Source organism: Lolium perenne, chromosome 4 (assembly GCF_019359855.2).
Source record: "Lolium perenne isolate Kyuss_39 chromosome 4, Kyuss_2.0, whole genome shotgun sequence".
NCBI classification, from domain to species: domain Eukaryota; kingdom Viridiplantae; phylum Streptophyta; class Magnoliopsida; order Poales; family Poaceae; genus Lolium; species Lolium perenne.
The window spans coordinates 97354924-97367316 of record NC_067247.2 but is presented as its reverse complement, the minus strand read 5'-3'; positions in this window follow the sequence as shown (position 1 = coordinate 97367316).

Genomic DNA, 12393 nt, shown 5'->3' with positions numbered 1-12393 from the left:
GGATCACCTCGATGACGTCTTGTCTCTCCTTGATGTAGTCTGGTGTAAACTCCTTGTTTTCTCCGGTTTCAAACCAACAAATTGGTAATCTACACTTCCTTCCGTACAATGCTTCGTACGGTGCCATCTGGATGCTACTCTGATAACTATTGTTATATGAGAACTCCGCTAAAGGTAAATGGTCTTCCCATGAGCCTCCAAAGTTCAGAGCACAAGCTCTAAGCATGTCCTCAAGTATCTGATTGGTTCTTTCGGTTTGTCCTCCGGTTTGTGGATGGTATGCTGTACTGAAATCCAACTTGGATCCCAAAGATTCTTGTAGTTGTTTCCAGAATGCTGATGTGAAAATTGAACCTCTATCTGAGACTATTTTCTTTGGTACTCCATGCTTGCTAACAATCTCCTTCACATATATATCCACAAGCTTTTCTGCAGTATCTTTTGTGTTTACGGCTATGAAATGAGCACTCTTAGTAAGTCTGTCCACTATTACCCATATCATATCCTTCTTCTTACTAGTCATTAGTAAACCAGTAACAAAATCCATTCCGATTTCATCCCATTTCCATTCCGGTATCTCTAGTGGTTTGAGTAATCCCGCAGGACTCTGATGCTCTGCCTTTACTCGTTGACATGTATGACATTCCGAGACATATTGTGCTATTTCTCTTTTCATGTTGTTCCACCAGAACATCTCCTTCAAATCCATATACATCTTAGTATTTCCCGGATGTATTGAGTAAGGGGTTTCATGTGCTTCCTTTAATATGATTGACTTTACTTCTGGATCATCTGGTACACAGATCCTTTTCTGGAAGTATAATGAATCAAAATCCCCTAGATGGAATTCTGATGGTCTTCCTTCGCCAATTCTCTTGATTTCCTCTTGGATGAACAAATCATCCGCTTGCTTTCGGATAATCTCATATTTCAAGTCTGAGTACATCTCATCCATAATCCTCATGGTTGCTACACTTCCTTTGACATCACCTTGAATAAACAAAATCTAAGCATCCTCTAACTCTTTCCGAAGTTCCTTTGGAATCTCCCATTCCGTAGGTTGATTCTCCGTACTCTTCCTACTTAGGGCATCTACTACTACATTAGCCTTGCCTGGTGTATAGTTGATCTTAAGATCGTAATCCTTAATCAACTCTAACCATCTCTTCTGTCTCATGTTTAATTCTTTCTGAGTGAAGAAATATTTCAAACTTTTGTGATCGGTGTATAACTCACACTTGGATCCATATAGAAATTGTCTCCAACTTTTCAAAGCATACACAACTGCCGCTAACTCGAGATCATGTACTGGGTAGTTGTGTTCATGTGGTTTCAACTGTCTTGATCCATAAGCTATTACCTTCCGATCTTGCATAAGAACACATCCAAGTCCATTCTTGGAAGCATCACAATACACCGTGTAATCCTTTCCAGGTTCAGGAACTGCTAACACCGGTGCTGTGGTTAACTTATCTTTGAGTGTTTGGAAGCTGGCTTCACACTCATCAGTCCACACAAATGGAGTATTTTTCTTGAGTAACTTGGTCATTGGTCCTGCAATCTTCGAAAATCCCTCTATGAATCTCCGATAATAGCCTGCCATACCAAGAAATCCTCGTATCTCCTTAGCATTTTTAGGTGATTTCCATTCCAATACGGACTGAACCTTGCTTGGATTCACCGCTATGCCTTCTTTGGTTATAACATGTCCAAGAAATTCAACACTATCTAACCAAAATTTGCATTTGCTAAACTTCGCATATAGCTGATGTTCCCTCAAAATTTGCAGAACTATCTTCAAATGCTTGGCATGTTCTTCTTTATCTTTGGAATAGATTAGAATATCATCTATGAACACTATCACAAACTTGTCCAAGTACTTCATGAATATCTTGTTCATCAAATTCATGAAAATTGCTGGTGCATTTGTTAGTCCAAATGGTACAACCAAGTATTCATGGTGTCCATACCTTGATACAAACGCTGTTTTTGGTACATCCTCCTTCTTGATCTTGATTTGATGGTATCCTGACCTTAAATCTATCTTCGAGAAGACTCCTGCTCCTTGAACTTGATCAAAAAGGTCTTGAATTCTAGGTAAAGGGTACTTGTTCTTGATAGTGACATTGTTCAAATTTCTGTAATCTCCACACATCCTCTTTCCTCCATCTCTTTTATCCACAAAAATAACTGGTGTACCCCATGGTGACACACTTTCTTGAATGAATCCCTTCTGTTCTAACTCATCAATCTGAGCTTTCAGTTCCACTAATTCCTTTGGTCCCATCTTATATGGTGGTTGTGCTATTGGTGCTGTGCCTGGAATCAGATCGATTGTGAATTCTATCTCTCTATCGGGTGGCATTCCCGGTAGTTCCTTAGGAAATACATCCTTAAACTCATTCACTACAGGAATATCTTCAATTCTCACTTCCTTCAGGCTATTTAGTTCCAATCCGATCTCCAATTCACTGTACTTATCTCCTTGGAACACTATTCGACCTCCGATGGAGTTGCGAAGTGATACTGTTTTGTCTCCACAGTTAATCACCGCTCCATTTTCTGTCAACCAATCCATCCCTAGGATGACTGATATGTCCTTCATGGGTATGATGAATAGGTCCGCGAAATACACACAGTCACATATGGTTAGGACTTGTGCTTCTTTCACATGGGTTACTAAGATCGTTCCCCCCGCGGATAGAACAGTTATAGGGGTTTCTAACTTAGAACATCTAAGCCCAAATTTTTCCACAAACTCCAATGCAAGAAATGATGTGGTTGCTCCAGTATCAAATAATACTTTGCCAGGATGAGTAAGAATGCTTAGCGTACCTAAGACTGTTTGATCCGACTCTTCCGCTTGTTCCAAAGATGTGCAATTCAGCTTTCCATAAGGCTTTCCCCTCTTATTATTGTTGTTGTTGTAGTTGCGGTTGTTGTTGTTGTTGTTGTTGTTGCGGTTGTTGTTGTTGTTGTTGTTGTTGTTGTTTCCACCTCGTCCTCCAGAGCTCTGTCCGCTCCAGGATGACTTGTTTGGACACTCCGGCTTGATGTGTCCTTCCTTCCCACAACCATAGCAGATGATTCTGGGTTTCTGACAATCCTTCTGCAAATGACCCTTTAGGCCACAATTGTTGCAGATGATTTGGTTGATTGGGTTACGACTCGACCTCCCGGTTGTATTGATTACCAGTAGTAGGTCGGTATCGGGGTTTGAAACTCCGATCAGGTGTTGGTTTACTGATTGGGTACTTCCTTGGCTCTATACGAGCCCTCTTCCTCCTGTCCTCTTGGACTTGCCGGTAATCATCCTCGAAAGTGATTGCCGAGTCAATCGATTCTGGAATTCGGCAGTCCGTGCCAACCTTAGTTGCATCTTCATGTATGGATTCATGCCTTTCATGAACCGCTTCTTCCGCTTCTCCTCTGTATCTACATCCTCAGGTGCATACCTGGATAACCTATTGAAATCCCGAACATACTGCATGATTGGTGCAGTATTCTGTCTTAGTTCTTCAAACTCCCTCTTCTTCAGCTCCACCACGCTGTCCGGAACATGAGCATCCCGAAACTTCTTCTTGAACTCCTCCCAGGTGAATACCTTATCTGGAGGGTGTACTGCTACAAGGTTCTCCCACCATGACGCTGCTGGTCCTGACAACAGATTAGTGGTATATCTGATCTTCTCCTCATCGTTGCAACCAACGGTCTTCAACTTCCGTTCCGTATCCATAAGCCAATCTTCAGCGTCCATTGGTTCTGGAGCTGATGTAAATGGTAGTGGTCTTGCATTTTGGAAGTCCGATAGAGTTACTCCCTTGCCTTCATTACCCCGATCATTGATGACGTGGGTAAAGAAATCCTGCATGTTCTTGCTCTGGCTTTCCTGGTAATGCCTCCTATCTTCCTCCATTGACCTCATGTACTGTTGGAAATCTGGGTGCATCATTGGGTGTGGTGGTGGTGGTGCGTTCTCTGCTCTAGCTGCTGCATCTGCCTCCTCTTTCTCTCTTGCCTCCCGCTCTCTGCGAGCCTCTTCGGTTTCTACTAACGCCATTTCCCCCTAGTCCTGTAACAAAGAGCGATTACTCATAATTACACCATGCAAATGCTTTCTGAGCTCAACTCAATGCCCAGAACTAGTCACACAATGAAATCAAGAAGCAAATACAAAACAAACATTTATTATGCATATACTTTGTATAATACATAACACACTCACAAACTTATATTACATGTGGTACATATAAACCACTTATTTGGCTCAAAGCCCAAGCCAACGGAAATTTAAAATACGTTCTAATACAATACCACCTAGATTACTTTATTCTTCCTTGGAGCTCTACTCCTCATCATCATAGCTCGCCTCCGCGTACATCCCTGGGGTCCATCCGGTACAGCGGTCTGTCCTCCGAAGACCGTCCGGAATGAAGGTTCTTCCCGTATGTATGTAGTCTGAATCGGACGAAGTGCCGAGACAGAGATCTGTCATGCCAAAGTAACTAGATAAAGACTCATACATATCCCCAGTGGAATACAGCTCCTCTTCTCCAGTCATCCATGGAGGATTCCTATTCACTTGACCCCTCATCTTCTTCTTCTTCTTTTTCTTTGTTCCAGAATTCTCACCTACGACGTACTGGGATGTTTTGGGTAATCCCATCTCCAAATCTAAAGAAATGGAGTTGGTGTCTTTCTCTTTCTGCCCAAAGCTTTGGTTAACATTCTGGTTAACCGCATCACTCTCATCTCCTGTATCACATGGAATTGGCTCCTCCTCATCTCCGAAAGGTTCCCCGAAACGCCAACCCGTCGAGTTCTCGATCGGTGACTCCGAGCAGTTTATGTTCCATGAATGGTCTCCCCCATATCCAGTATCATACGATGCTGACATGTGTGGATAGTGTGGGACAAAGTTGGGTGTAAGTGGATTTCTCTTGGACCACTGGTCACTCAAATCTACAGAGCTGTCTAGGCTAAAGAAAGGTGTAGTATGTTGTGGTTGTGCCCTCAAATCTCGCATCCGAGTTTGGACTTTATCAGGGTCCGTGAACTCAGCTAGCATGTGGTCAATCTCACCTCTCATCTTCATGTGTAAAAGGTACTGATACGTCTCCGACGTATCGATAATTTCTTATGTTCCATGCCACATTATTGATGATATCTACATGTTTTATGCACACTTTATGTCATATTCGTGCATTTTCTGGAACTAACCTATTAACAAGATGCCGAAGTGCCAGTTCCTGTTTTCTGCTGTTTTTGGTTTCAGAAATCCTAGTAACGAAATATTCTCGGAATCGGACGAAATCAACGCCTGTGTTCCTATTTTTCCCGAACCATCCGGAACACCCGAGAGCCGCCGTAGGGGAGCCCCCGGGGCCCCCACACCACACCCCGGCGCGGCCAGAGGGGGCCGCGCCGCCCTATGGTGTGGGCCCCCGTAAGCCCTCTGCGCCGCCTCTTCGCCTATATAAAGCCCCTGGATCAGAAACCCTGAGGAGTTCGGCGAAAACCACAGAAACCTTCCAGAGCCGCCGCCATCGCGACGCCAAGATCTGGGGGACAGGAGTCTCTGTTCCGGCACGCTGCCGGAGCGGGGAAGTGCCCCCGGAAGGCTTCTCCATCGACACCGCTGCCATCTCCACCGCCATCTTCATCACCGCTGCTACTCCCATGAGGAGGGAGTAGTTCTCCATCGAGGCTCGGGGCTGTACCGGTAGCTATGTGGTTAATCTCTCTCCATGTACTTCAATACAATGATCTCATGAGCTGCTTTACATGATTGAGATTCATATGAGTTTTGTATCACAATTCATCTATGTGCTACTCTAGTGATGTTATTAAAGTAGTTCTATTCCTCCTGCACGTGTGTAAAGGTGACTAGTGTGTGCACCGTGTGGTTCTTGTCGTAGGCTATGATCATGATCTCTTGTAGATTGTGGAGTTAATTATCATTATGATGGTATTGATGTGATCTATCTGGTTATGTTGATCTATCTTACACTATAAGGTTACTTAAATATGAACAAATTGTGGAGCTTGTTAACTCCGGCATTGAGGGTTCGTGTAATCCTACGCAATGCGTTCATCATCCAACAAAAGTGTAGAGTATGCATTTATCTATTCTGTTATGTGATCAATGTTGAGAGTGTCCACTAGTGAAAGTATAATCCCTAGGCCTTGTTCCTAAATACTGTTGAGTTACTACTGCTTGTTTACTGTTTTACTGCGTTACTACTGCTGCAATACTACCACCATCAACTAGACGCCAGCAAGCTATTTTCTGGCACCGTTGCTACTGCTCATATATATTCATACCACCTGTATTTCACTATCTCTTCGCCGAACTAGTGCACCTATTAGGTGTGTTGGGGACACAAGAGACTTCTTGCTTTGTGGTTGCAGGGTTGCATGAGAGGGATATCTTTGACCTCTTCCTCCCTGAGTTCGATAAACCTTGGGTGATCCACTTAAGGGAAAACTTGCTGCTGTTCTACAAACCTCTGCTCTTGGAGGCCCAACACTGTCTACAGGAAAAGGAGGGGGAAGTAGACATCAAGCACTTTTCTCGGCGCTCGTTGTCGGGAGGGAAGGTAAACGGCACTCACACATTGGCAAGCCCGGCAACTAAGCACTTTTCCTCCCTCGTCAACTACGCGCCAAGCACTTTTCTGGCGCCGTTGCCGGGGAGGAAAGGTAAAAGGCACTCATACTCCGGTTCCAGGTAAAGTACTTTTCTGGCGCCATTGTGTTTGTGCTCGAAGCTATTTCCTTTAGATCCTGCAATTGCAACTTTTTGTTTCTTGTTTACACTAGTTAGGCATAATGGAAAACAACAAAAAAATTAGTGAGCTTTTTAATCTTTTTCCTGATTTAGAATTGTTTGATGCGAAAATTAAAAAACCTATGGAACCTTATTTGCATGCTAGTAGCGATGTTATTAGTATGAATGCAATTACTGCTAATGCTATGAAGAAGTCTAAGCTTGGGGAAGCTAGTTTTTGTGGTCTTTTTAGCTTCCCATCTTTTGGGGAGAAAATTTGTTCTGATAATGCTTTATCTCCCATATGCGATAACTCTAATAATGCTTCTGAAATTTTAAATCCACCTGCTGAAAGTATTCCGTATAAAATACCCATGAAAATTATTGAACGTGTTATGGACAACCACTATAAAGGGGATGGAACTGTCCATCCTAGAGATCATTTACTGTTTTTGCACGAATTATGTGGGTTATTCAAGTGTGCAGGTATCTCTATGGATGAAGTGAGGAAGAAGCTATTCTCTGCTTTCATTGCCTGGTAAAGCAGTAGCATTGGTATAAATTGTTGGAGAATAGGCATTCTCTTGGTTGGGAGGAAATTGCATCTCTCTTTTATTCTAAATTTTATCCTCCGCATGAAGTGCATATTGATAGGAATTATATTTATAACTTTTATCCTCGTGATGGAGAGAGTATTTCTCAAGCGTGGGGGAGATTGAAATCACTAATGCTCAAATGTCCCATTCATGAGCTCCCCGTAATGTTATTGTTAACAATTTTTATGCGAGACTTTCAGGACAACACAAGGACTATCGGACGCGTGTTCGGAAGGATCTTTCACAAGCAAGGAGGTTGAAGCTAGGTGGGACCTCCTCGATCGGATTGAGGACAACGCTGAAGGATGGGAGAACAATGAAGGTAAAGAGTCAGTGTATAAATTATGATTATGAATGCATTGAAGCTTTTATGGATACCGATAAATTTCAAATATGAGTGCTACTTATGGTCTTGACTCTCAAGTTGCTGCGAATCTTTATAAAGCCTTTGCTTCTCATTTTGAATTACCTAAAAATAATTTTGATAAGTATCATGAACCTTTTAAAGAGGCTTGCATGAAGAATGAAATTGTTGTTAATTATTGCAATAAGCATGCTCAAACTCCTAAGAATGCTATTTCCTATAAGCATGTTAATTTTTGTGGAATACATAGACCTTGTGGAATTAATCAAATCAAAGATGAATATTGTATCCATCATGCTAATGAAAAAACTAGAAAGTGGTTTAGGGCTCTAGATGATCTTGGTAAAAAAGTTTGTGCCCTCTATCCTTTTATTTGTGAAGTTTGCCATGAAGTGGGTCATTTTAATTTTCAATGCTCCTCCAGTGATATATTGAACCCAATGAGTGCTGCAAATTTGTATTGTGATGATGAAATTACTCCTAATCAGCATGATGAACTTACTTTATTTTTGGGGTGTGAAGAATTGTCGAGAAAAATCTCTTTGTTACATATGAGTGATCTTGATATTGATGATGTCCTGCATGGGTGTTTTTCTTATTGCATTGATAATAGCCATACAAATACTTACATACAAAATATTTTAGAAGATGACACCTTGCCAAAATATGATAGGACTGCTGTGTGTTTTCAACTAATTAATGAAAAGGAGGGATTCCCCCAAGTTTCTTCTATTGTTTCTGAAAGTAAATCAGGTTATGCGGACAAGCCACCCTTCAAGCCTCTTCCACCTAAAGGAGGGAACGAGAAGAAGGAAGAGAAGAAGAAGAAGGGAATGAAGAAGAAGAAGAAGAAGAAGAAGGGGAATAAAAAGAAAGAGGTAACATCATATCCCCGCGTATATGAGATAACAATAGGTAACCGTAAGTATGTTGCTCCTAATGATTATTGTGATAATGAATCTGAATATGATGATCTTCCTATGCCCTTTACATACATTAGCAATCATGATTTGAATGAGCACACCACTTTTGATATTACAAATCGGTGGGAAATTGATTCTATTTCTTATGATGACACTATGCCTCCGATCTCTAATGATTATTATAAAGAATGCTATGATGTAGGTTCTAATTATCCTTATGAAACTTGTCATAGCCATGATTGGATTACCAAAAACAATTCCCTTAATAGGCAACTTATTTACCATGTTCAAATTCTTGATAATAATCTTGCTCCAATTACTATTAATGAGAATAACTCTTCTTATGCCAAATTTAATGATACTTCTATGCATATGAACCATGATAAGAATGTTTTAAGTGATGGGTATATTGTGGATTTCATCAATGATGCTACTGAAAGTTATTATGAGAGAGGGAAATATGGCTATATGCATCTTAATGATATTAAGTTTCCCCTCTTTATGTTGAGAATCTTGAAGTTACTCGTGTTTTATCCTCTTATGCTTGTCACTTTGTTCTTCATGAATTCATTTGTGTACAAGATTCCTCTTCATAGGAAGCATGTTAGACTTAAATTTGTTTTGAATTTGCCTCTTGAAGCTCTCTTTTGCTTCAAATACTATTTCCCGCGAATGGATTATTAAAACTGCTGAGCCCATCTTAATGGCTATAAAGAAAGAACTTCTTGGGAGATAACCCATGTGTTATTTTGCTACAGTACTTTGTTTTATATTTGTGTCTTGGAAGTTGTTTACTACTGTAGCAACCTCTCCTTATCTTAGTTTTGTGTTTTGTTGTGTCAAGTGAAGCCTCTAATCGAAGGTTGATACTAGATTTGGATTTCTGCACAGAAACAGATTTCTATCTGTCACGAATCTGGGATTTTCTCTCTGTAGAAAAATCAGAAAAATATGCCAATTTACGTGCGTGTTCCTCAGATATGTACGCAACTTTCATTAGTTTTGAGTTTTCTGATCTGAGCAACGGAAGTATTTATTAGAAATTCGTCTTTACGGACTGTTCTGTTTTGACAGATTCTGCCTTTTATTTCGCATTGCCTCTTTTGCTATGTGGGATGGATTTCTTTGTTCCATTAAACTCCAGTAGCTTTGAGCAATGTTCAGAAGTGTTAAGAATGATTGTGTCACCTCTGAACATGTGAGTTTTTGATTATGTACTAACCCCTCTAATGAAGTTTATGAGAAGTTTGGTGTGAAGGAAGTTTTCAAGGGTCAAGAGAGGAGGATGATATACTATGATCAAGAAGAGTGAAAGCTCTAAGCTTGGGGATGCCCCGGTGGTTCACCCCTGCATATATCAAGAAGACTCAAGCGTCTAAGCTTGGGGATGCCCAAGGCATCCCCTTCTTCATCGACAAATTATCAGGTTCCTTCTCTTGAAACTATATTTTTATTCGGTCACATCTTATGTGCTTTACTTGGAGCGTCTGTGTGCTTTTATTTTTGTTTTTGTTTGAATAAATTGGATTACATCATGCTTGTGTGGGAGAGAGACACGCTTCGCTGTTGCATATGAACACATGTGTTCTTAGCTCATGATATTCATGGCGAAGTTTCCTCTTCGTTAAATTGTTATATGGTTGGAATTGGAAAATGCTACATGGAGTAATTGCTATAATGTCTTGGGTAATGTGATACTTGGCAATTGTTGTGCTCATGTTTAAGCTCTTGCATCATATACCTTACACTTATTAGTGAAGAAATACATATAGCTTGTTAAAATTTGGTTTGCATGAGTGGTTTCTCTAGAGTCTAGATATTTTCTAGTAAGATGTTTGAACAACAAGGAAGACGATGTATAGTTTTATAATGCTTGTAATATGTCTTTTATGTGAGTTTTGCTGTACTAGTTCGTGCTTGTGTTTGCTTCAAACAACCTTGCTAGCCTAAACCTTGTATCGAGAGGGAATACTTCTCATGCATCCAAATCCTGAGCCAAACAACATTATGCCATTTGTGTCCACCATACCTACCTACTATGTGGTATTTCCTGCCATTCCAAAGTAAATTGCTTGAGTGCTACCTTTAAACAATTCAAAATTTATCACCTCTGATTTGTGTCAATGTTTTATAGCTCATGAGGAAGTATGTGGTGTTTAGCTTTCAACCTTGTCATTTACTTTTGACGGACTCTCATATGGACTAGTGGCACATCCGCTTATCCAATAATTTTGCAAAAAGAGCTGGCGATGGGATTCCCAGTCCCAAATTAATTAACAAAAATAGACACTCCTCCATGGTATGTGATTGTTGGACGGCACCCGAAGGATTCGGTTAGCCATGGCTTGTGTAAGCAAAGGTTGGGAGGAGTGTCATCATAATAAAACTAAAATAAAAAGGCACTCCTTCATGGTATGAGATTGTTGGCAGGCACCCGAGGATTCGGTTAGCCATGGTTTGTGAAAGAAAGGTTGGAAGGAGTGCCACCCAAAAATAAAATAATTCATGGGAGCCGCTCTTGGAAGTCCGGTTGGCGAGGTAGTTAGTGTACCCATTACCATTCGTTGACAACAACAAACACCTCTCAAAACTTTACTTTTTATGCTCTCTATATGTTTTCAAAACCAAAGCTCTAGCACAAATATAGCAATCGATGTTTTCCTCTATGGAGGACCATTCTTCTACTTTTCAATGTTGAGTCAGTTCACCTATTTCTCTCCACCTCAAGAAGCAAACACTTGTGTGAACTGTGCATTGATTCCTACATACTTGCTTATTGCACTTATTATGTTACTCTATGTTGACAATATCCATGAGATATACATGTTACAAGTTGAAAGCAACCGCTGAAACTTAATCTTCTTTTGTGTTGCTTCAATACCTTTACTTTGAATTATTGCTTTATGAGTTAACTCTTATGCAAGACTTATTGATGCTTGTCTTGAAGTGCTATTCATGAAAAGTATTTGCTTTATGATTCAGTTGTTTACTCATGTCATTACCATTGTTTTGATCGCTGCATTCACTACATATGCTTTACAAATAGTATGATCAAGTTTATGATGGCATGTCACTCCAGAAATTATCTGTGTTATCGTTTTACTCGCCGGGACGAGCAGAACTAAGCTTGGGGATGCTGATACGTCTCCGACGTATCGATAATTTCTTATGTTCCATGCCACATTATTGATGATATCTACATGTTTTATGCACACTTTATGTCATATTCGTGCATTTTCTGGAACTAACCTATTAACAAGATGCCGAAGTGCCGCTCTGTTTTCTCGCTGTTTTTGGTTTCAGAAATCCTAGTAACGAAATATTCTCGGAATCGGACGAAATCAAAGCCCAGGTTCCTATTTTTCCCGGAACCATCCAGAACACCCGAGAGCCGCCAGAGGGGAGCCCTGGGGGCCCCACACCACACCCTGGCGCGGCCAGAGGGGGGGGCCGCGTCGCCCTATGGTGTGGGCCCCCCAGAAGCCCTCCTGCGCCGCCTCTTCGCCTATATAAAGCCCCTGGATCAGAAACCCTGAGGAGTTCGGCGAAAACCACAGAAACCTTCCAGAGCCGCCGCCATCGCGACGCCAAGATCTGGGGGACAGGAGTCTCTGTTCCGGCACGCTGCCGGAGCGGGGAAGTGCCCCCGGAAGGCTTCTCCATCGACACCGCTGCCATCTCCACCGCCATCTTCATCACCGCTGCTACTCCCATGAGGAGGGAGTAGTTCTCCATCGAGGC